Source organism: Callithrix jacchus, chromosome 1 (assembly GCF_049354715.1).
Source record: "Callithrix jacchus isolate 240 chromosome 1, calJac240_pri, whole genome shotgun sequence".
NCBI lineage: Eukaryota > Metazoa > Chordata > Mammalia > Primates > Cebidae > Callithrix > Callithrix jacchus.
The window spans coordinates 16,632,839-16,659,596 of record NC_133502.1 but is presented as its reverse complement, the minus strand read 5'-3'; the positions used below and the strand labels follow the sequence as shown (position 1 = coordinate 16,659,596).

Below are 26,758 nucleotides of genomic sequence, written 5' to 3'. Positions count from 1 at the left end.
CAGGATCGTGGTTACCTTTGGAGCATAGTAACTAAAAGGGAGTACGAGGTGGGGCATGGTGGCTCACACCTTATTCACAATACTTTGGGAGGCCAAGATGGGAGAACTGCTTTAGCCCAGGAGTTCAAGACCAGCCGGGGCACATAGTGAGACCTCATCTCTACAAATAATAATAACTACAAATAAAATAAAAAGGAATATGAGGAGGGGTCTGGTTGCTAACGTTCTGCTTTTTTATACAAGTTGTAGACACATGGATGTATTCACTTGACAAAAATTCATCAAACTGAGCTCTCATACCCTGGATGCTTTTCTATATATACACTATACTTCAAAACAAAACTTTATTTAAAAAATTAAGAATGGCATGGCAGCTATGAGCCTCCTGGGCTCAGTCAACCCTCCCACCTCATCTTCCTGAGTAGCTGGGACTACAGGAATACATCACCATGCTCATATTTAAAATGAAGAAGGTTGATTCCCACAATTGCAGACTAATTATATTGATATTTGATTTCAGGAGAAAACAGTAAATCAGGGTGAAAATCACTTCTATATAGTAAAACGTCTTTAAGCCAAGCTATTTTCTAATAGAGCTTGTGTATGTTTCTATAGACCATCCCATTTCGAATGGCATTATGATAGAAAAACTAGCTAATTTTAAGAAAACAAATTAAATTAGTTAAGCTATTTTCTGATACAGCTTATATATGTTTCTATATACTATCCCGTTTTAACAGTATTCTGAAGCCAAAAGCTAGTACTATGAAGAAAAAGAATTAAATAAGAATCAACTTATACAACAAGGTTCAATTACGTGTAAAGTGCTACAATATCTCAACTCACCAGAAGTGAGCATCAGGAGCAACCCAGACCTGCTGAGAGAATGAGGGTGTCAGAATGGCACCGCCAGTTTTATGCCTGCCAAGTCTGTATCATTGCTAACCAAAGTCAAATACAGTTAGTTTGAATATCTGCTACATTTTCTACATAGTTCTTTCTTTCTTAGTTGCAAGATAACTAGTTTTAAAAAATGCAGTTGTCAAATGAGACATCTCATACCTTTTTGATATAAAACTGTCTGGAAGGAAAATTTAAGACACTTTACTAGATAGTTGCTTTAGATTGGAGATAAGGGAGCACTGTAGCCTCACCCCTCTCTTGCTTACTAAGAAAAAGATAGATAACCAATAGAATATTGGATGGGAGACTTAAACAGGACTTCACAAAAGACAAGGTGGAGGTATAATGGCTGCAGTATTCAAGCGTTCCCTGGAGAGGGACATTAAGAAGGAGTGGGACATGACAAGAGGTTAGACCAGGGCCAATGAAGGAAACTATACATAGGAATGTAGCCTATGGACTTTAGATGATGTATGATGTTGAAAACTTTCTTTTTTGAGTTTCTAACCTCCTTATACTATCCTCAAGTCTCCATTGGGGAAGTGGGGTAGTGAGAAAGCTGCTAGAGAGTGGAGATAACCAGAAGCAGCAGCTCGACAGGAATTGAGCCGGTTGGACATTTGCAGCTACAGAACACAAGCCAGTCCAGAGGACCTGAGGCAGACTGTAGGGGGAGAGAGGGTGACTTCCCCGCGGTGATGGTTAAGACTGAGTGTCAACTTGATTGGATCGAAGGATGCAAAGTATTAATCCTGGGTGTGTCTGTAAGGGTTTTGCCAAAGGAGATGAGCATTTGAGTCAGTGGGCTGGGGAAGGCAGACCCAGCCTTAATCTGGGTTGGCACCATCTAATGAGCTTTCACCTAACATAAAGCAGGCAGAAAAACATGAAAAGGTGAGACTGGCCTAGCCTCCCAGCCTACATCTTTCTCCTGTGCTGGATGTTTCCTGCCCTGGAACATCGGATTCCAAGTTCTTCAGTTTTGGTTGTCCTTGCTCCGTAGCCTTCAGATGGCCTAATGTGGGACCTTGTGATTGTGTGAGTTAATACTTAATAAACTCCGCTTTGTGTGTGTATATATACATAGGTTAGTTCTCTAGAGGGATCAACTCATCGAATATATCCCATATAGATATATATATGGAATATATACATATCTCCTATCTCATATATATATAATAGAATATATATAGGAGATATATATATCATAGGATACAAATATACCTAGATATATCTATAGATATATATCTATAGATATCTAGGTATATATAATATATACATAATATATATATATATACCTAGATATATAGATATATATAATATCTATACCTAGGTATATATACTATATATACCTAGGTATATCTATAGATATACATATACTATATATATATATCCATATCTGTATCTATGATATACATATATATCTAGATAGATATACCTAGATATAGAAAAATCTAGATATACATATAGCTTATATATAGATATATATCCTATGATATATATCTCTACATATATCTCCTATATATATATTCTATGAGATATATATATATATATTCTATGAGATATATATATATATATTCTATGAGATATATATATATAGGAGATAGGAGATATATATATCTCCTATTAGTTCTGTCCATACATATATATATATATAGATCCCAATTGCTCTGTCCCTCTAGAGAACCCTGACTAATACACCCACCATATGGGACAGAGCTCACATTTGACTCTCCACATAGTAAACAGAGGCATTTAGGGAGGTAAGGTCTACATATGGAAAGAACCTTGCGCATAGTAGCTACCCCAAAACAGGTATCTATTATTATTATCTAGTTCATGCTACAAAAACATCAGGAAAGCCCCTACAACACCGTTGAAAATCGAAAAGTCTATGGCCAGTTAGGAACTGGGCCATACAGCAGGAGGTGATAGTGGGCGAGCAAGCATTGCCATCTGAGCTCCGCCTCCTGTGAGATCAGTGGCAGCATTCAATTCTCACAGGAGTGCCAGCCCCATTACGAACTGCGCCAGTGAAGGATCTAGTCTGTGCACTCCTTATGAGAATCTAATGCATCTCCCTGCCACCCCTGTCTGTGGAAAAATTGTCTTCCAGGAAATCAGTCTCTGGTGCCAAAAATGTTGAGGACCACTGGTCTACAGGAACATACACAATCTCCATCAGAAAAAAACTTGAATTTGAGGTACCCTGCAATACAGAAATTATGACACCACAACTCAGGAAAGTCACTGTTTGAAAAATAAGACACTAGTGCAAAAGTAATGATTTCTAAGAAAAGTTTGGAAGGTTTTGTCAATAAAGAAAATGCAGATAGAGACTGGAAAGAATTTCAGAAGATTCACCTACGACAGTCAGGATTGCGGAAAACTGCATGTTCCTAGAGATTCTGCTCTGTGAATTTTCTTTCATGTTTTTTTTTTCCTTTTATAGGAGGGATGCAAGTGTGAAATGAAACGTGATCTCTTTTACAATGTGAAACTGTCAGGCGAAAAAAATTTAAAACGTGTTACCAAAGGGTATAAAATTCAAGCTTTTAATAGCTTTTCTAATGTATAAAATTTCAGCCATGCAGATGTAAACACCTTATTTTACATATGGAATATTATTAGTGTCATGGAGTAAAATAGGTGCATTAAGCAACATAAGACCATGGGCACAAGATGAGTAAAAATGCATGCAATATACTACATGGTGTTTAAGGGATACACTCTACATAGGACACATAAAACTAGCGGAGAGTGCCTGAGGCACAGTTCTGGTGAGCTGCACTCAGCTGTGCTTAGATGAGCTCTACAGAACAGCAGAGGCAAGGAGAAGTGTCTTAGTCCATTTTGTGCTGCTATAATAGAATACCTGAGACTGGGTAATTTATAATAAACAAAAATTTAATGGCTCATGTTTCTGGAGGCTGGGAAATCCAAGACCAAGAAGTGGGCATCTGCTGAGGGTCTTCCTGCTGCATCATTCATGGCAGAAGGCAACAGAATAAGAGAATGAAAAGAAAGCCAAACTCATCCTTTTAGAAGGAACTCACTCCTGTGATAACAGCATTGATGCACTCAGGAGGCCACTGCCTTCATGGCTAATCACTTCTCATTAGGACCCACCTCCCAACACTGTTGCATTAGGAATAAAGTTTCCAACTATACTCCTAAGTTTCAAATGACAGTTTTTTGGGGGGATACATTCAAATTATAGCAAAAGATTACTGTCCAACTTGATGGAAGGGCAAAGCTAGTAGATGTGGCCAGATGAGGCTGACACACTTATAACTGGGAAGCATATAATGGATGCTTAAAACGCTGAGGATGGGGCAAATGAGTAAGTCTAAAGGAGCTTACTGGAGGTGCCATCCAAGTGAGAAACATCAGCATTAAAGGTAAGCTCAGTTCCCATCTTTTGTCACCTGATCCATGACAGCAATGTAGATATGTAAAACCAAGCCAAGCAAACAACCCACTAACATGGCTTGAGTTTGAGTCTTTTCAAGAGTTCCCTGTGCCATCTGGTACCACTGAAAGCCTCATGTTGGAGTGGGATGCGCTCCTCCATCAGTGGCACAGGTGATGAGCATGCAGTGAGGTCTGCTTTGCTGTTAAGATCAGTGCCATGCTGAGCCACACAGGATGCCCATGTCTGTAGTGCAGGCTTCACCATGTAACCTGGCACGTGTGGGGTCCTTCTTTCTATACATGGAGGTGCTGCACCGCCTGCCTACTGAGATGCTTCATGTCAAATCAACATCTCCTTCATTAACTGCTTGGAAGCCCTGTTTTCCACACTCATGATTTGCGTCACTGCTCCCTTAATGAAAGGTCCGCTATAGCTCATGGAATTCTGCATCATGCATCCTGTGAACAAATTACTTGGGGTAGCCAGTCTCTTGAAATTCTTACTTAGCAGTGATTTGTCCAAGTGCCTTTTAAAATACTTCTAAAAGATTCATTGGTAACATGTTTTTTAATAATCAGCCTATATAAGTCCCTTACCAAATCATTACTACAATAGTAATTATTATTGCCATTTCTAATTTTTTGTTTCCTAAGATATTTTAGTTTCCATATTCTATTATAAATACTGTGAATAGCACCTATTATCATCATCACGTATTGTGACCTTTATTACACACAACACAAGAAATAACATACAGACCTTCAAGCAGATCCAGAGTTTAGAAAGGCAAACTAGAAACATTCCTTTTATTTGCCAGAACAGTCTAGATCTGAGAGAGAGAGGAGACAGAGAAACTTCCGACAAGTTCTCACCCACAGGAGTTTGTTTTGGGTTGCACCAAGTTGGCCTAAATCCCTGAAGATACAGAAAGCAACGGAAGAATTTGACTCTAAGTATTAAGAGTGTATTTTTGTTTGAAAGGTTCCAAGTTTGGGAGAGAAACAATGATAGCACAGCAGTAATCTGTAATAGTAAAGATTAGAATAAAGAGCTATTGGAGTCTTAGTTCGATTTTGCTCTGCTTCATTCAACAAGTATTTCCTAGATATCTTTGTGTCTGGGGTAAGCATAAGGACTTCAAAAGGAATAAAGCATAATTTCTTTCCTTCATAAATTAACAGGACAGTGGGGATAAGAAGGGAGGACAGACACACAGACCTGACTGGTGCAGAGGAAGCCTAAGTGCATGTGTACCATGCTTAGTGTAAATTAATTGCAATGCAATGAGAATAGAGTGAAGAGAAGCAAGCCTCTATGGCACCAACTTTATACTGTTTTTATCAAATAGCCATAATTCATACTTAATTACAGCCAGCTAAACTACAGAATTTACAACCAGTCCATTTGATTTTGTTCAAGATGACAGAGTATAGACCTGTATGTCCACTTCTTCCCAAGACTACATTAAGATGTTAATAAAGCAGTGTGGTTTTCATTAACTATATACCTACACATTAATTAATTATGGGAGAGGGAGGCGGCCTAAAACAAGAGATTAAACAAATTTTTAGAAGACAGAAATAGGTACAGAGAAGGCTGCTACTAAGGAGGAAGCCAAGTTCTGATGGGACCTCAGCACAGCTCTGTCATCAGGAAGGCAGAGGCAGCAGAGGGCAGGAGTGAGCAGGGATGTTAATTAACAGTCTACGTCTGAAATGGCTGAAGCCCGCAACTCCACATACAGATTGTCCTGCGGGACAGATATTTAATCATGAAGAAAGCAGCAAGGTTTTTTCTCTCTCTCTAAAGAAATAGACAAACTATCAAGTGATAATTGTAACACTTAGAGTTTTGATATCCTGGAGCAAAGCCCCCACATTCCAGCATTAGGGCAATCCTCAGTTTAGTCATGAGGTCCTCTAAAAAACAAACCCTGCTACTTGACAAACGCCACCAAGGAAACCTTAGTCTGGATATGACTGGGAAAGCACGAATCACCAGAAATCTGAAGAAAGCCTGCAGCATAACAATGACCATGACAAATTATGCAGAAAAGCTAATCTCAGAGGGAAAGGTGGGGGACTTGCAAAAATGGCTAATATGAGAATTAATGTTAATATAAGAGTTGATATGATGATGTATTACATCCAGAGAAGGAAAAGGAGCAAAAGGGAAGGATAGAAAGAAAGAAGGATGTCTTATGAAAAAAAAAAAATCACTTCAGAATCATGCCACTTTTTAATTCTCATATAAATTGCCTTCTATCTGGACCATGCCTGCTTCTGTTTCATTTGCTTTAGTAGAGAATACGAACGCTGAATCAATTTGAACATATTTCCTTACGTTGCATGGCGATCATGACACTGGAACCACAGAGAAGGAAGTGTAATCAAAAGAAGCTCCTAGATTATCCATTTTCAATAAACAATGTTTGTATAATCATCTTAACAGAAATGTTGCATGTTCATTCAACACGTTCATTGACTCCCTAATATGTGCCAGGCTTGTGTTGGCACATGGACTACATCAGTGGACAAGATAGGAAACAAACAAGTCTTCCCATTGTAAGCTACATTCTAGAGGAAATCCATAATACAGATAATCACTAGGTGAGTAAATATATATATATATATATATATATTTTTTTTTTTAATGCACTTTAGGTTCCGGGGTACATGTACAGGACATGCAGGATTATTGCATATATACATACATGGTTGCTGTCTTCATCCCTGCCCCGTCTCCTATATCTGGCATTTCTCCCCATGTTATCCCTCCCCAACCTCCCTACACCCTGCTGTCCCTCCCTTAGTCCCCCCCAACGACCACAGTGTGTGATGCTCCCCTCCCTGTGTCCATGTGTTACCATTGTTCAACATCTACCTATGAGTGAGAACATGTGGTGTTTGATTTTCTGTTCTTGTGTCAGTTTGCTGAGAATGATAATTTCCAGATGCAACCATGTCCCTACAAAGGACACAAACTCATCAATTTTTATGGCTGCATAGTATTACATGGTGTATATGTGCCACATTTTCCTTGTCCAGTCTATCATCCATGGGCATTTGGGTTGGTTCTAGGTCTTTGCTATTGTAAACAGCGTCACTATGAACATACGTGTGCATGTGTCTTTATAATAGAACAATTTATAATCCTTTGGATATACCCAGTAATGGGATTGCTGGGTCAAATGGAATTTCTATTTCTAGGTCCTTAAAGAATCACCACACTGTTTTCCACAATGGTTGAACTAATTTACACTCCCACCAGCAGTGTAAAAGTGTTCCTATTTCTCCACATTCTCTCCAGCATCTGTTGTCTCCAGATACTTTAATGATCGCCATTCTAACTGGTGTGACATAATATCTCAATGTGGTTTTGAATTGCATTTCTCTAATGACCAGTAATGATGAGCATTTTTTCACATATTTCTTGGCCTCCTATGTCTTCTTTTGTAAAGTGTCTGTTCAATCCTTTGCCCACTTTTGAAAGGGTTTGTTTGTTTTTTTCTTGTAAATCTGTTTTAGTTCTTTGTATATTCTGGATATTAGCCCTTTGTCAGATGGGCAGATTGCAAAAATTTTTTCCCACTCTTTTGGTTGCTGGTTCACTCTAATGATTGTTTCTTTTGCTGTAAAGAAGCTCTGGAATTTAATTAGATCCCGTTTGTCTATTTTGGCTTTTGTGACCAGTGCTTTTGGTATTTTAGTCATGAAGTCCTTGCCTATGCCTATGTCCTGAACTAGGTTTTCTTCTAGGGATTTTATGGTGTTAGGTCTTATGTTTAAGTCTTTAATCCACCTAGAGTTAATTTTAGTGTAAGGTGTTAGGAAGGGGTCCAGTTTCTGCTTTCCGCACGTGGCTAGCCAGCTTTCCCAATACCATTTATTAAACAGGGAATCCTTTCTCCATTGCTTGTTTTTGTCAGGTTTGTCAAAGATTGTATAGTTGTATGTATGTTGTGTTGCCTCCGGTGCCTCTGTTCTGTTCCATTGGTCTATATCTCTGTTTTGGTACCGGTACCAGAACAGAGATATAGACCAATGGAACAGAACAGAGGCATCGGAGGCAAATGCCACACATCTACAACCATCTGATAGTTGTACATGTGTAGCATTGCCTCCGATGCCTCTGTTCTGTTCCATTGGTCTATATCTCTGTTCTGGTACCGGTACCATGCAGTTTTGATTACTACAGGCTTGTAGTATACTTTGAAGTCAGGTAGCGAGATGCCTCCAGCTTTGTTCTTTTTGCTTAGGATTCTCTTGGCTATGCGGGCTCTCTTTTGGTTCCATATGAAGTTTAAGGTGGTTTTTCCCAGTTCTGTGAAGAGGGTCTTAGGTAGCTTGATGAGGATAGTGTTGAATCTATAAATTACTTTGGGCAGTATGGCCATTTTCACAATATTGATTCTTCCTAACCATGAGCATGGAATGTTTTTCCATCTGTTTGTGTCTTCTCTTATTTCCTTGAGCAGTGGTTTGTAGTTCTCCTTGAAAAGGTCCTTTACATCCTTTGTTAGTTGTATTCCTAGGTATTTTATTCTCTTTGTAGCAACTGTGAATGGCAGTTCGCTCTTGATTTGGCTCTCTTGAAGTCTGTTATTGGTGAATAGGAATGCTTGTGATTTTTGCACATTGATTTTGTATCCTGAGACTTTGCAGAAGTTGTTTATCAGTTTCACGAGATTTGGGGCTGAGATGACAGGGTCTTCTAAATATATAATCATGTCATCTGCAAATAGAGACAATGTGACTTCCTCCTTTCCTAATTGAATACCCTTTATTTCTTTTTCTTGCCTGACTGCTCTGGCTAGAACTTCCAATATTATATTGAATAGGTGTGGTGAAAGAGGGCATTCTTGTTCAGTGCCAGATTTCAGAGGAATGCTTCCAGTTTTTGCCCATTCAATATGATATTGGCTGTGGGTCTGTCATAAATAACTTTTACTATTTTCAGATACATTCCATCTATACCTAGTTTATTGAGAGTTTTTAGCATGAAGGGCTGTTGAATTTTGTCAAAGGCCTTCTCTGCATCTCTTGATATAATCATGTGGTTTTTGTCTTTAGTTCTGTTTATGTGGTGGATTATATTTATAGACTTGCAAATGTTGAGCCTTTTGATGTGCTACTGCAATCGGCTTGCCAGGATTTTATTGAAGATTTTCACATTTATGTTCATCACGGATATTGGCCTGAAGTTTTCTTTTCTTGTTGAGTCTCTGCCGGGTTTTGGTGTCAGGATGATGCTGGGCTCATAAAATGATTTGAGAAGGCTTCCCTCTTTTTGAATTTTGGAACAGTTTCAGAGGAGTGGTTCCAGCTCCTCTTTGTATGTCTGGTAGAATTTGGCTGTGAACCCATCTGGAACTGGACTTTTCTTGGTTGGTAGGCTATTAATTGCTGCCTCAACTTCAACCCTTGTTATTGATCTATTCAGGGTTTCAACTTCTTCCTGGTTTAGGCTTGGGAGGGTGCAAGTGTCCAGGAATTTATCCATTTCTTCCTGGTTTACTGGTTTATGTGCATAGAGTTGTTTGTAGTAATCTCTGATGATGGTTTGTATTTCCATGTAATTGGTGGTGACAGCTCCTTTATCGTTTTTTATTGCATCTATTTGATTCTTCTCTCTTTTATTTTTTATTAATCTGGCTAGCGGTCTATTTTGTTGATCTTTTCAAAAACCCAGCTACTGGATTTTTTTATTTTTGGAAGGATTTTTTGTGTCTCTATCTCCTTCAGTTCTGCTCTGATCTTAATTATTTGTTGTCTTCTGCTAGCTTTTGAGTTTTTTTGATCATGTTCCTCTAGCTCTTTCAATTTTGACTATAGGGTGTCAATTTTAGATCTTTCCTTGCTTCTCATGTCAGTATTGCTATAAATTTTCCTCTAGACACTGCTTTAAATGTGTCCCAGAAATTCTGGTACGTTGTGTCTTCATTCTCATTGGTTTCGAAGAACATCTTTATTTCTGCCTTCATTTCACTGTTTATACAGTCAATATTCAAGAGCCAGTTGTTCAGTTTCCATGAAGTTGTGTGGTTCTGAATTAGTTTCTTAATCATGAGTTTTAATTTGATTGCACTGTGGTCTGAGAGACTGTTATGATTTCTGTCCTTTTGCATTTGCTGAGGAGTGATTTACTTCCAATTATCTGGTCAATTTTAGAGTAAGTGCAATGTGGTGCTGAGAAGAATGTATATTCTGTGGATTTGGGGTGAAAAGTTCTATAGATGTCTATTAGGTTTGCTTGGTTGAGATCTGTGTTCAAATCCTGAATATCCTTGTTAACTTTCTGTCTCATTGATCTAATATTGGCAGTGGAGTGTTAAGGTCTCCCACTATTATTGTGTGGGAATCTAAGTCTCTTTGTAGGTTGTTAAGAACTTGCTTTATATATCTGGGTGCTCCTGTATTGGGTGCATATATATTTAGGATTGTTAGCTCTTCTTGTTGCATTGATCCTTTTGCCATTATGTAATGCCCTTCTTTTTATCTTTGTAGGTTTAAAGTCTATTTTATCAGAGACTAGGATTGCAACTCCTGGTTTTTTTTTTCCTCTGCATTTGGTTGGTAAATCTTCCTCCATCCTTTTGAGCTTATGTGTGTCCTTGCATGTGAAATGGGTTTCCTGGATACAGCCCACCAATGGGTTTTGACTTTTTATCCAATTCGTCAGTCTGTGTCTTTTGATTGGGGCATTTAACCCATTTACATTTAAGGTTAATATTGTTATGTGTGATTTTGATCCTGCCATTTTAATGCTAGCTGGTTGTTTTGTCCATTAGTTAATGCAGTTTCTTCATTGTGTTGATGCTCTTCACCATTTGGTACCTTTTTGGAGTAGCTGGTACTGGTTTTCCTTTCTATGTTTAGTGCTACTTTTAGGTGCTCCTGTAAGGCGGGCCTAGTGGTGATGAAATCTCTAAGCAATTGCTTGTTTGTAAAGGATTTTATTTCTCTTTCACTTACAAAGCTTAGTTTCACTAGATATGATACTCTAGGTTGAAAGCTCTTTTCTTTAAGAATGTTGAATATTGGCCCCAACTCTCTTCTGGCTTGTAGGATTTCTGCTGAGAGACCACTGTAAGTCTGATGGGCTTCCCTTTGTGGGTAATCTGACCTTTCTCTCTGGCTTCCCTTAGCATTTTTTCCTTCATTTCAACCCTGGTGAATCTGATGATTATGTGCCTTGGGGTTGCTCTTCTTGAGAAATATCTTTGTGGTGTTCTCTATAGTTCCTGGACTTGAATATTGGCCTGCCTTGCTAGGTTGGGAAGTTTTCCTGGATAATATCCTGAAGAGTGTTTTCCAGCTTGGATGCATTCTCTCTGTCACATTCAGGTACACCTATCAAATGAAGATTAGATCCTTTCACATAATCCCATATTTCTTGGAAGTTTTGTTCATTTTTTTTCACTCTTTTTTCTCTAGTCTTGCCTTCTCATTTTATTTCATTGAGGTGATCCTCAATCTCTGATATCCTTTCTTCTATTTGGTTGATTCTGCTATTGAACCTTACGCATGCTTTGCAAAGCTCTCGTGTTGTGTTTTTCAGCTCCATCAAGTCATTTATATTCTTCTCTAAGCTGTTTATTCTTGTTAGCATCTCATCTAACCTTTTTTCAAGGTACTTAGTTTCTTTGCATTGGGTTAGAACATGTTCTTTTAGCTCAGAGAAGTTTGTTATTACCCACCTTCTGAAGCCTGTTTCTGTCAATTCATCAGACTCATTCTCCATCCAGCTTTGTTCCCTTGCTGGTGAGGAGTTGTGATCCCTTGGAGTAGGAGAGGCATTCTGGTTTTGGGTGTTTTCATCCTTTTTGTGCTGGCTTCTTCCCATCTTTGTGGATTTATCTACCTGTGGTCTTTGTAGTTGGTGACTTTCAGAGCAAATGAAAGAGAGAGCATGGGAAGGTGGGAGGGAAGTTGAGTGGGAGGAGGTGGGTGGGTTGTGTAGGGCTTCATAGGTCCTTAGAAGGACTTTGCTTTCACATTGAGTGAATGGTGGACATTGTAGGGAACAAGGCCCGATGAGTGATGTGATCTTCAACAACATCATTCAGGCTGCTATGATGAGCACATATTAGAAGGGCAAAGGTGGAAGCATAAAGACCAGTTAGGAGGCTATTGCTGTTTATTGTGTTTTAATCATTCTATATCCAAAGCACAGGAGACTTAATCCATGTTAAAATTCAGATTATCAACGTTAGCACCCTGGCAATATCAAAGTCAATACAGAACTCATAAAGGTGGGAGCTCGGGATTGGGAGGAGAAGACTGGGATCAGTCAGTGCCTTTGAAAGACACTGCCTTTCATTATAAGCTTTTTTATGCCCTCCAATTTTTAAACTACATATATGGATGACCAATTTTTAAATTATAGGTTAAATATGCCAATTTCAGTCTAGAAAGTAGTCAAGATAAATGCTGTACTGCTTATATTCAAATTGCCCCTTGTTAGCATTTGGGGCAGAACTTATTCCTTTATGGTGGCTTTCTAAATTATTTTGAAACATCTATTTTATCATCTCTTTCATTCATATGAACATTTTCTGCCATCTTCACGTACACATCTGCAGCACCCAGTATTAAACAGCCAACATAGTGGTTCAAGACAAGGAGGTTGCCAGATTTCAACCTTCAGCATGGGGACTGGTAGGAAAAAAGGCAGAAGATTCCAGGCTCTGCCACTTAAGAAGGATGTGTCTTGGAATAGATATTCCTGAGTACCTTCCTTCCTGAATATCCCCAAGAACAGGTAAAACTGACCCAAGATAAATACTGAAACTGAGGTTGTTCTGCGTGCTTAATAAGCTAATAGATGTGGAACACCTTGTAAAATAAAAGGTGCTAAATATTTGTAGGTTTATATAGTTGATATTTCATAACCATTAATCACTAATGCGTTCCACAGTGTTCCATAAATTCTACACATTTTACTTTGTCTTCATTCCTTATAATCGTTAGTAAAGGTGTGCTATTAAGTAAAACAGCAACTACTCTGAACTTTGATTCAGATGTGACAGGTGGCTGGTCCCATAAATCACTTTGTGATACTTCAAATTTAATTTCATCATGTTCCAATTTTAGGTCAACATAAGTTCTATAATGAATTCTTCTGAGTCAAAGAAAACATTTTAAAGAACTTTACTCTTATCCTATGCAAAATTGTTCTTATGAAAATAACTTTACTTTTATCATATAACTTGCATTGTAGATTTTATCACATGGTGTTTTGACATCTATTTGAAATTTAAAGGAAATCATTTCGCTCACCATGAAACATGTCTGCATACATCTCACATAAGAGGCTCCCTAGAGTTAAAATACATATGTGAAAAGAATAATCGCTCTTTCCAACACACTAATCATTCATGATATCAGGTCACTGAATGTTTAGAAACCAAGCTGTTACTAGCTTGCAATCATAGCATCTTTGGCATGGATGACAGCAAACCTTTTAACCACACATCTTACAATAAACAAGAAAGATGGCCTCATATGTTCCCTAAAACTTTATTATGGCCCTAACCTTTCAATAAGAAATGGCATTTTGGAAATGCCACATGCATTTTAACTCTTGTTCCAGTTACTAATGGCAAGAATGACCTGTCAACAAAGATAGAGGATAAAGAGCCTCATTACTACCCATATACTAACCACAGTCATTCAGGGTCATCATAACCCCATTTTTCACTCAGGCCAGTGCCATTTTATTTGTCCAATTGCTCTAAGAAATATTACTTTCTATCACTACCAGAAAACTGGGGTGTCCTGGGAGACTTTAAGTTATAAAGTCCTATCAGGACTTCACTTTCAGTATCTTCCTGTATCTCTTTTCTTAAATTTTCTTTGTTCAGGTTGACAGGCATGAATTGCTCTCAATGTCCAAGCCCAGATTCACATATGAGAGAAGGAAGAATGGAGAATTTTTTTTCTCCACAAATATATCTTCAACACATTTGCAGAGATTCTAAAAAGAGAGCAAATCTTCTTGTCTATTCTAGTCTGACAGTCTATAGACAAGAAAATCTACTCCCCTGGACCATGCAGATTGGGAATGATGTAATTAGCATAATGAATAAGTATGAAAGACTTGCTGAATCATTCAAATTAGCCAAATCAACTCTGACCACTAAACCGGATGATAGTTGAAGCTTCCAACGTGGTCAGCAATTGCAACTGCCAAGGGTTCAAGTCCAGGGTCCCCATTTTAATAAATACTCAAGCAAACACATTTATGTTTTATTCATCAAATGCCAATTGACATTTAAATATTTATGTCAACCATAACCATACATTGTAGAAACAACAGTGAACAAGACACCAAGTCACTGCCAAGTCAGTTCCCATTCCTGATGGGGCATAGGGATCAATAAAGGAGAGCAAGGGGGTTGGGGTGTTTAGTATTAGGGGATGTTGCCATTTTACACATGGTGCTCAGAGATGTCCTCTGGGATAAAATGACATTTCAGCAAAGACCCAAAAGAAGGAAGAAAGTTAGCCATGTGAATGATGAATTCAGAGCAGACATCTTTCTTGCGTCCTTACTTGTCTTTAAAAGCAAAGTTTCTGTCACTTAGTGTATCTTATTTTGATATGGAAAATAGAGGTTAAGCAAAAATAATTATTATTTTTCTTCTACCACATCAATTTTTAACTTTCAGAAGCTAATTAGCCTATTCCAATCTTCTCACTTCTGCTAAGACACCTCATGATTCATCACACACAGAAAAAGTCACCGACAATCTCAGTCCTTGAGAGGACATGCTGTCAGGATCAACTCAGCAACTGCGTGCTGTGCTCCAGCTGGAAGGCTGGATGAGAAATCCATGAGTAGGACATGAGAACTTACTCTATTTTCTTCATGCTCACCTTGAAGCTTCTTGCCATAGATGCTCCATTTAGCTGAATCTCCGCCCTACACATGCATCATAGAAGCAGGGATGACAGCTGGCAATACGTTCAGGGGCCAGGACAAGTTTTCATTTCTTTTAAAATGAGAAGAAAAAAAACGAAGTTTGAGTCTTTGCAAGCTTCTTCACTTGGACACTTAGTTCTTATTTCATAGTCCTCTTCCTTTCCAATGGAAGCATTTAGGATCCAGTCATCTTTCCATTTACAATGTTAATTGCATCTCATTAGTTTTGTTCTCTAACACTGGTGCTATCCTTCACTTCCGGATATTTTTAAATTTCCGTAATGGACTCTTCTTTGACCCAGGGGATACTTAAAATTGTGTTTTAAATTTTCAATTATGGATAATGATTAATATTTTATATTGCTTTCTAATTTGATTGCACTGTGGTGAGAGACCACAGTATGTTTGATATTAGTTTTTGGCATTTAGGAAATTGTTTCATGTGTCATGAACATTCAAGAATGGATACACATCTTGGGAACAAGGATGTGTATCCATTATATCAAGCTTTTAAATTTTAATCTCCCAAATCCTACCTAATATTTTTTTTATGAATTACTGAGCTGGACATGTCAAAATTCCTCATCATGACTTCAGATCTGTCCATTTCCAAATGTAACTTGGAAAATTCCAAATTTAATTTAAAATGTTTGCATCGTACAGATCCAAGTGGTAACATGGGGATGGGGGACACATGGGGGATACAATTTCTTGTATCTTACTAGAAATTTTTCTGTTTTTCTCTTGGTATAGTGATTGTCTTTATCTTAAATATTGTTTTGGCATTAAAGTCTGCCTTGCCAGTCATTCATACCACTAGCCACTCCAGCTTTCTTTTGGTTAATATTTTCCTGGAATAACATTCTCAGTTTCCTATTCCATATTTTAGGATTACCTCTCACAAATAGCATTCACAGTTAACTCAAAACAAAAATCGTATTCACTGGTTATTCTGTGCCAGGTACAGTTCTAGGCAAAGGGAGAACAGAAGTGAACTCAACAAAGCCCCTGCATTCGAGGAGTTTATAGTCTACTGGCGGCAGTCACAGGGCAGGAGACAAAGAAAGACAATACCGAACAAGGTAATAAAAGAGGTATGAAGAAAAACAGATTAGAGTAAGAGGGTATGGGGGAGTGGAAATGGTACTGTTTTGGGGAGGGTGGTCAGTGAAGAATTTGCAGATAAAGTGGTGCTTGAGAAGACAAGAAAATCAGGAAGCAAGCCAGAGAAAAACTGCAAAAAATAGATCCCAAGCTTAAGAAAGAGATGGGGAACAAGCCCACAGTCAAAAGCAGGCTTGGGCACACTTGGAGACAGCAGGTGGCCAATCCCACTTCTGTAAATAGGGCAAAGGGTCACAGGGAGAGCACAGAAGAGGTCAGCCTGGGGTGGGCTGGCAAGATGGAGGGAGGACAGCTCCCAAAAGGCCTTGAGGTGATAATAAGGATGCTGGACTTTCCTCTGAGTTAAATGGAATAGATGAATGACAGGATCTGATTTGCACTGAAGAACAGATTATGACAATATTCCAGGTGAGAAACTTCCATGGGTGGCAGAGCCGGGGTGGGTAGCACTGAAAGTAGGGAGCCATGGTCAGATTCTAAATGTTATATTGAAGGCAGAGCCAAGATAGTTTGCTGTTGGGTTGGATATAAGATGTAATGGAAAGGGCACATCCAAGGTGATTAGAAGAATTGAATAGCCATTTTCTGAGATAGAAGACTGCAGGAGGAGCAAGTTTAAGAAGAAAACCCATACTACGGTTTGGAAATCTTGTTCGGTGGAGAGGAGGCTTAACCACCAACACCTCAATTCCCATTTCTGGTTTGAAACCAAAAGCTTCTAGAGTCAAGCAGAGAGATGAAACATCACCTTTCTTACTAAAGATGTGTGGGGAATGTGACTTGTTTGTGAAAGCCAGTGTGGCTGGTTCTCTCTCCCTCTCTGTCTTTCGCTGTCTCTGCCTCCACCTTCCAGTCCAGATCATAGAAGAGCTTACCAGCTGGGTGTGGTCTAATCCCAGCACTTTGGGAGGCTGAGGCAGGTAGATCATCTGAGGTCAGGAGTTTGAGACCAGCCTGGCCAACATGGTGAAACCCTGCCTTTAAAAAAAAAGAAGAGCACACCCAAGGAAAAGTTAAAATCTCAGGGAAGACACACTTACCCAGTATTGCTACCTCATATAGATCCAAGGCAGAAAGGAAAGAAAAGAAGTGGATTTTCAGGTTTTGCAACATTTTATTAGATTAGCTTGACTCAATCTAGAAACTCCTGGGCCACTGGTTGTGGGAAGAAGCCATAGCACTAGGACCAGAGGCCAGGAACATTACTGCAGTAGGCCTCTTGACATGGACACATGAAGAGCCAGGAAATAAGTTTTGTTTCCTGCGTCTGAAATGACCATCACACATCCAAGTGTAACAAATTTACGGATTTTATTTAACCAATCTGATTCTCTCTGTCTTTTAAAAATAGTGAGTTTACTTATATAGATCATAATTATTCAATTTTAAATTTCTATAATAATTTGTTATTTCTGTTATTATATTTTTATCTGCCCCTTTCATTTTCTCTTCTCTGTTACATTAGCCAAGTTTTCTTTATTTCTTTCTTTAACCTCCAATGATCTGGAAGTTTTATTTTTAAGTGTTAAATTTAACAACCTGCACACCTCACCTAACAACATCTAATCAATATCTCTGATCATTAGAGAAATGCAAATCAAAACCACAATGAGATGTCATCTCACACCAGTCAGAATGGCTATCATCAAAAAGTCAAAAATAACAGATTCTGGCAAGGTTGTAGAGAAAAAGGAACACTTTTATACTATTAGTGGGAGGATAAATTAGTTCAACCACTGTGGAAGACAGTGTGGTGATTCCTCAGAGACCTAGAGGCAGAAACACCATTTAACCCAGCAATCCCTTTACTGGGTCCATATCCAAAGGAATATAAATTATTCTTTTATAAAGATACATGCACATATATGTTCATTGCAGCACTATTCACAATAGCAAAGACATGGAATCAACCCAAATGCCCATCAATGATAGACTGGATACAGAAAACATGGTACATATACAACATGGAATACAATACAGCCACAAAACAGAACAAGATCATGTTCTTTGCAGGGACATGGATGGAGGTGAAAGCCATTATCCTCAGCAAACTATTGAAGGAAGAGTAAACCAAGCACCACATGCTAACACTTATAAGTGGGAGCCAAATGATAAGAACACGTAGACACGTAGCGGGGAAAAACTCACACTGGGGCCTTTTGGTGGGGGTCAGGGGGAGAGAGGGCATCAGAAACAAAAGCTAATGGATGCTGGGCTTAATATCTAGGTGATGGGACAATCTACGCAGCAAACCACCATAGCACACATTTACGTATAACAAACCTGCACATCCTGCACATGTACCCCTGAACTTGAAAGTTGAAGACAAAGAAATCTAATCAATAGCTCAATTCCACTCACAATCACTGCAAGAAACTTTTAACTTTGATTATCACTCTCTGATCTTACATATTTTTATCGCCAGCAATTTACCTCTGTCTTTTCCCCATAATCTGGATCTGTTATTCTCGTTTTTGTTGTTCTGTGCATTTATTACTTGGTGAGATTTCCCATATACTTGTATTTCCCCTGCACCCCACTACTGGTTTTTGCAGCTCACTTAACTGGCTTCTTCCTGAAATATATTCTTCAGAAGATTTTTAAAAGTCTGCTAATAGAAAACTGTGCCTGAAAATCTTTATTTTTCCTTTGTTCTTGAATGACAGGTTAGCTATGCAGCATGACAGTTATTTTCTCTCAATACCTTGACAATTCTAGTACCTTTAGTGTTTATTTTTGCTGTGTAGAAGTGAACTGCCAATCCAGTTGACAATTAGATTCATCTGTTTTGTTTTGTTTTTTCCTGAGATAAAGTCTTACTCTGTTGCCCACATTGGAGGGCAGCTGCATGATCTTGGCTCACTACAGGCTCCACCTCCCGGGTTCCAGCGATCCTCCTGCCTCAGCCTCTCAGGTAGCTGGGATTACAGGCACACACTACCATACCTAGCTAATTTTTGTATTTTTAGTAGAGACCAGGTTTCACCATGTTGGCCAGGCTGGTCTCAAACTCCTGACCTCAGGTGATCCACTCACCTCAACCTCACGAAGTGCCAGGATTCCAGGCATGAGCCACCATACCTGGCCTCATCTCTTCTTTTCTCTGCTATTTAAGATTTGGGGCATTTATTTGTTCTAATCTTCAATTTCACTCGATACATCAACATATACTTTCACTTTTATTCACTCTGCTTGATATTCTCTGGACTTTCAAATGTACAAATTCGTATCTCTCATCGATTCTGAAAAACTAGTAGCCACGTATTTTCCAAGCATCATGTCTTCTCCCACTCTTCCTATCTCCTCTTGACATACGGTGGAGCATCTTGCTCCTTTCCTCCAGGCCTATTATTTTATCACTCTTTGCCACATTTTGCATTCTTCAAACCCATATTCAGTTCACTAATTCTCTCCCTAATTGTCCTTAAATACTAATGAGTCCTAAAGTTATATGTCGGACAATGTCACTGAAGTCAGACATTGCCTCCGAACTTGAATCTCCCACAGTCAGCAACTAACCTGACATCTCCACTTGAGCACATAACTCGCATATCAAGCTTCTATGTCCAGAAATAAACTCCTGAACTTCCCTACACATACTGGCTTCTCCCATGGTCTTTCCTCTCTCATTAAATGGCAACTCTAACTTTCTAATTGCTAAGGTAAAAAACATGGAGTTATCTTTGAGTCCCCTCTTTTTCCCCCGCAACTGACCAGGAACTTCCCAGTGACTCCTTCTCTAACTCACCACAGCAGAGTCTTTCACTCCTGTCTTTAAAGCACATCCAGAAGCACTTTAAAGGAGGTGGTGGAGGCACTTCTCACCACCTCCACCAAAGGCACCGCACTTCCTCCCTGGGTTACTGCAGTGGCCATGTAGCTGATCTTCCTGTTTCTACTCCTGCCACCTATATAGTCCATTCCACATACAACACCCAGAGTGACCCTTTCAAAACATAATTGAGACCAAGTCACTCTTCTGTTCAAAAGCCTTCCCATGTGATATAGTTTGGCTGTGTCCCCACCCAAATCTCATCTTGAATTGTAGCTCCCATAATCCCCATGTGAAATGGGAGGGAACCAATGGGGAGGAATTGAATCATGGGGGAGGGTCTTTCCCATGCTGTTCTCACGATAGTGAATAAGTCTCACAAGATCTGATGGTTTTATAAAGGGGAGTTCCCCTGCAGAAGCTGTCTTGCCTGCCATCATGTAAGATGTGCCTTTGCTTCTCCTCTGCTGTCCACCATGACTGTGAGGCCTCCCCACAAATAGACACATATGTCTTTATTAGCAGTGTGAGAACAGACCAATATACCATGGGTTTCCATCTTACCCAGAGTGCAAGTGAGATTCCTTATAATGGCCTAAAATCTAAGCACATACAACTTCTATAAACATTCTCAGCTCCAAACACTCCCTTTCTCACTCACTCTCCTCTTTACCAATCCTCATGTTAGACATGTTCTCACTGTATAGAAAAAAATTCTCCTCAAACCGTGTTTTTCCTCTACTTTCAAGCCACAGTAATCATCAACACAGAAGACTTCTGTGACCAAATATGTGGGGGTTTTCTTCACACACCAAGGAGCAGACACCAGCTGGGTGTCCTCTAATTCAGTTCCAACACTATCCACCAGAGATGGTGTCAGATCCCACAGACTGAGGGCTCAGACTCCAAGACTGCACCCCATCCCATACCAGTCGCAAGTCTGAGCCTCTGAAACTTCTGGCTGGCTGGCTTCAAGTTGGGATTCCCATGACCACCTCTTTGGGTTCAATTAATTTGCTGGAGGAGCTCATGGAACTCAGGGAAGTACATTTACCAGTTTATTATAAAGGATACTGCAAATGATACAGATGAAGAGATGCATAGGGTGAGGTATGGGAGAAGGGGATCGGAGCTTCCATGCCCTCCCTGGGCACATCACCCTCCATGAACTTCCATGTGTTCAGCTATCTGGAAGCTCACTGAACCCAATCCTCTTGGGTCCTTATAGAAACTTCATTACATCAGCTTCTGATGTAATGAAGGGTATAGGATGAGACCCTCTCACGGGAGGGTCTTTGGATCCATAATCAGAAAAGGGGGAACATCAGAGTGAAAAGAGGACAGGAGAACGTCAGAGCCCTGCCCCTGAGGCTTAATACCCCCAACATTGTAACAAAGGACTATTACAAGGGTGATGGGAATTATGAGCCAGAAACTGTGGGCAGAAACTCAACATACATACATAACATTACAGTCACCATTCCAGATCTCTTGGAAAATATATGAGTAAAAATATTTGTGACCAGGTAGCAATTTCCAAGATAGACTATGCTATTACTTGAGTGTTTCAGATGACCGGTTCTGTGGATGCCAGAGAGCTTCACTCTATCACACTAGGGGGCTGTTTAATGATGTCATAAGCAACGTGGCCAGGATGGCAGTAATGTGAGGTATGCATAGGCCCCCTCACAGGTTGACCTGACTACCTGACTATTATCTCTGCTGGGTGCTTAAATTTCCAGCACACAATTTTCATTTTCAAACCCAAGCCCTGATACATTACCATTCCCCAAGAGACCTGATGAAGTTTAATTACATTGGATACCTTCATTTTCATAAAAATAGACATATTCCAGATTTGGATATGGTGTTCCTGCCTTCTATCAACACTTCCCACTATCTTCTGGCTTCTGCCAACACCACCACTCTTTGTTTTCCAGATGGCTTTTGGTTGTGTCCTTCAAATTTCACAGTAGAAGAAGTAAAGCTGATGAAATTAACTAATCTTATTCTGTACGTATCACCTCAAATCATCAGAAGAGCTTCCTAAAGTTTCACTTCCTGTGTCAGCCAGGATTAGGGTGTTGTCCTAAAAGATTGGCAGAGTAAGCTCTGAGCCAGTGACCAACAGGAGGTACACTTTCTCCAACGGACAGAATCATCCATTCATGTTGTTTTCCCTTTTCATCCCTATGGCTTCCTGGAAGAAATGCTTCCACTGGGAACATACCAATGGTTTCAAAGAACTGGAAGCTGAGGCTGCCACATGGCCATTTCAAACTCCTCATGTCATTAGCTGTGAAAAGACAATAAAGAAAGAAACAGCTCTGTCTGTGGTGATTGATCATGACTAGTAAGGAAAAGGAGATTCTGGACTCACAGAGACCAGAAAGGAATGTGGCTTGAATGCCTCCATCCACCATGCCCAGTGGCAGAGGTGACATAGGACCACTGTGGTCTTACAAGACAATCAACAAGGGCTTGATCCCTCATTGTGGAAGATTTAAGAATCTAAGATTAAGAACCTAAGCCCACTCAGGTGCTGGCTATTAAAAAAGGAACAAGTGGCATCATGATGAAGAAATAAAATAAAAGCTGGCCTCATAACTGAATGCAGAAAGAGGTACAGTCAGCTCTATCCATATTTTATGCCTTAATGTGTCTGATATATATTTATATTTTTAAAAATTTCCCATGTATCTTCTCTTATTATGACCTTACTGCATATGGGACATACTGATGGTTATTGAACCGACAGTTTAATTCATGGGTTACATTATGTTAGGATTCTTTCTGTCAAAGAAGGAATATACACTTGGAAGGCTCAGAATTTAAGCTGGACACAATAACCAATGGGACTGCAAGTTGTCTGTGAGAAGAGAATTATTACATTTTGAGTTTATGACAAATATTGCATTATATCAACTAGGGTCATTTTCCCACATTGAAAATTAAGTAAGAATGAAATGTGTGTGTGTGTACATGATGAACAAGTAAGCAAAGGGGTGAATTTTTATGAGATTTTCCCCTTTTTCACTCATGGAACTTCCCTGGTTGTATGAGAGTTTGTGGGCCAAACCTCACACCAGAAAGCCTAAGGTCCCAGATCTTTACTTTCACGTCCTCGGGCAGCTGAAGATTAGGTAAGTGTTCTAGGTCTAGCCAATGAGACAGTCCTATCCAGGAATGGTGCAAGGAAGCAGCACTCACTCACTCATGGTTTGACATTGACAGGCGAATGGGGATAGGGCTAGGATTAAATGGTGATAGCACTGAGTGTTGCTAATAGTCATATCCCAACCAGACTGTTCCATGGAATTACCATGACTGGATTTCCTGCTGCCTTGCTTTGTTGCCACACTTTTTCCAAGCCTCCAATTTGATTCTGTGAATGATGAAGTATTGTTTCAGTAAGTTCCTTTTCCACATAAGTTAGCCAAACAAGAACACTGATTGTGCAAATTCTTAGACAATGTCTTACGAGGCTTACGATAAGCCATTCATTCTTATTCCAGTATTAATTCAATTAGTTGATCAGAATTCAGATTCAATATCCTGCTAGCTCATGGTAGGACATGCAAAATACTCTAATTTCATGCATCTCTGGAACTCTGAAAGATAGTCACAAATTTTGGAGTAGGGTGAATCATTTCAGCATCTTCCTTTGTTTTCACTTCTCACACTCTCCAAATAAATTTCTGATTATTTAACTTTTCTTGGACTTTTTCAATAGGAAAAAGATGCTGTTATCATGCAGTAGAGAATACCTGGTCCCTCTACCCATTGTATTTTTTTCTATGTAATTAGGAAATTAGCACATGGTTATATATATTCCCATTTCTTATGATTTTTTAAAATTATGGTGTTTATAATTTTTCCAACTTTTATTTTATAATCAGGAGGTACAAGTGCAGGTTCATCACATGGGCAAACTGTGTACTGCTGAGATTTGGTATACAAATGATCCAGGAGTAAGCAGAGTACCCAACAGTTAGTTGTTCAACCCTCATCCCTTTTCCTACTCTTTCCCAAATAGCAGTCCCCAGTATCTATTATTCCCATCTTTATGTTCATGTATACTCAATGTTTAGCTTCACTTATAAATGAAAACACATGGCATTTGGTTTTCTGTTCCTCTGTTAACTTGTTTAGGATAATGGCCCCTAGCTGCATCCATACTGCTGCACAGGACTGATTTTATTCTTTATTATAGCTATTATTCCATCATGTATATGTACCACACTTTCTTTATCTAGTCCACCATCAATAAATATCGAAATTGATTTCATATCTTTGCTACTGTGAATATTGCTGTGATAAACATAAAAGTGCATATGTCTTTTGGTAGTACAATTTATTTTCCCTTGGGTATTTACTCAATAGTGGAATTGAAGGACTGAATGGTAGCGCTATCTTAAACTGCTGTTTTAACTCACACTGCTTTCCACAATGACTGAACTAATTTACATTCTCACCAACAGCATATAAGCATTGCCTTTTCCCCACTATCTCACTAACATCTTTTTTTTTTAATGACAGTCATTCCGACTGGGTTGAGATGGTATCTCATTGTGGTTTTGATTTACATTTCTTTAATCACTAATGATGATGAGCATTTTTTCATATATTTGTTGGACACTTCTTTTGAGAAGTGTCTGTTCATGTTTTTTGCCCATTTTTAATGGGGTTATCTGTTTTTTGCTTGTTGAATTAAGTTCCTTACAGATTTTGGATATTACAACTTGTCAGATGCACAGTTTGCAAATCGTTTCTCCCATTTCATAGGCTGTTTACTCTGCTGATTGTTTCCTTTTCCTGGGCAGAAGCTCTTTAGTTTAATTAGATCCCACTTGTCAATTTTTGTTTTCATTGCAATTGCTTTTGGAGACTTAGGCATAAATTCTTTGCCAAGGCCAATGTCCAGAAGGGCATTTCCTAGTTTTTCTTATAAAATTTTAATTGTTTTAAGTTGTACATTTAAGTCTTAATCCATCTTGAGTTAATTTTTGTATACAATGAGAAGTAGGGGTCCAGTTTCATTCTTCTGCATATGGCTAACCAGTTATCCCAGCACCTAGAAACCCCCATAGTTAACTTTGTCAAAGATCAGATTGTTGTAGATGTGCAGCTTTATTTCTGGATTCTCCACCCTACTTCATTGGTCAAAGTGCCTGTTTTGTATCAGTACAATGCTGTTTTGATTATAGTAGCTTTGTAGTATAGTTTAAAGTTGGGTAGTGTGAATGCCTCCAGCTTTGTTCTTTTTGCTTAGAGTTGCTTTGTCTATTTGGGATCTTTTTTGGTGACATATGAATTACAGAATAGATTTTCTAATTCTGTAAAATAGAGACATTAGTAATTTGACAGGAATAGCATTGAGTCTGTATATTGCTTAGGGCAGTATGGCCATTTAATGATAATTCTTCCAGTCCATGAGCATGGGAACTTTTCTATATGTATTATCTATGATTTCTTACAGCAACATTTTGTAGTTCTTTTTGTGGAGATCTTTTACATCTTTGGTTAGATATATTTCCAGGTATGTGTGTGTGTGTGTCTGTTATAAATGGGATTGTATTCTTAATTTGGGTCTCAGGTTGAACGTTCCTGGGGTGTAGAAATGCCACTGATTTCTGTATATTTATTTTTGTATCCTGAATCTTTACTGAAGTTGTTTATCACTTCTAGAAGACTCTGGGAAGAGACTAGGGGTCATCTAGGCATAGATGATATCACCAGAAAGGAGGAACATTTTGAATTCCTTTCCCACTTGGGTGTTCTTTTCTTTCTTTCTCTTGCCTGATTTCTCTGACTAGGACTTCCAGTACTATGTTCAATAGAAGTGGTGAGAGGAGACTCCTTGTCTTGTTCCAGTTCTTAAATGGAATGTGTTCAGCTTTTCCCTATTCAGTATGATGTTGGTTGTGGGTTTGTCATGAACAGGTCTTACTATTCTGAGGTATGTTCCTTTGATGCCTGGTCAACTGAAGTTTTTTGTGTGTGTTTTTTGGAGATAGAGTCTTGCTCTGTTGCCCAGGCTGGAGTGCAGTAGTGCAATCTCAGCTTACTGCAACCTCTACCTACCGGTTTCAAGCAATTCTCCTGCCTCAGCCTCCTGAGTATCTGGGATTACAGGCATGTGCCACCACACCTGGATAATTCTTTGTGTTTTTAGTAGAGATGGGGTTTCACCATGTTAGCCAGGATGGTCTCCATCTCATGACCTCGTGATCTGCCCACCTCGGCCTCCCAAAGTGCTGGGATTACAGGCATGAACCACCACACCCAGCCTATTGAAGGTTTCTATCATGAAGGAATGTTAGATTTTATTAAAAGATTTTTACATGTTTACTGAAAGGGTCACATGGTTGTTTTTAATTCTGTTTATGTGGTGAATTACATTTATTGATTTGCATATGTTGAACCAGCTTTGCATCCCAGGAACAAAACTTACTTTATCATTGCAAATGAACATTTAGACATGCTGCTGAATTCTATTTGCAAGTATTTTGTTAAAGATCTTTGCATCTATATTCGTCAGACATATTGACCTGTAGTTTCCTTTTGTTGTGTCTTTGCTAGATTTGATATCTGAGTGATGCTTGCTTCATAGAATG

General features: G+C 39.0%; 1 protein-coding gene across 13 annotated transcripts in view; it reads right to left on the bottom strand.

The window, feature by feature from the left end:
- LOC118152276 (uncharacterized) overlaps nucleotides 1-26,758 on the bottom strand; it is a 125,758-nt gene that overhangs the window by 53,593 nt on the left and 45,407 nt on the right. For 12 of the 13 annotated variants that reach the window (XR_013525527.1, XR_013525517.1, XR_013525523.1 and 9 more), the window contains one exon: nucleotides 15,199-15,314. The gene's annotated coding sequence lies outside the window, so the exon portion shown is untranslated. Of the gene's footprint in view, nucleotides 1-15,198; nucleotides 15,315-22,371; nucleotides 23,665-26,758 lie in introns of those variants that run through there. The other variant, XR_013525530.1, reaches the window with a different exon arrangement.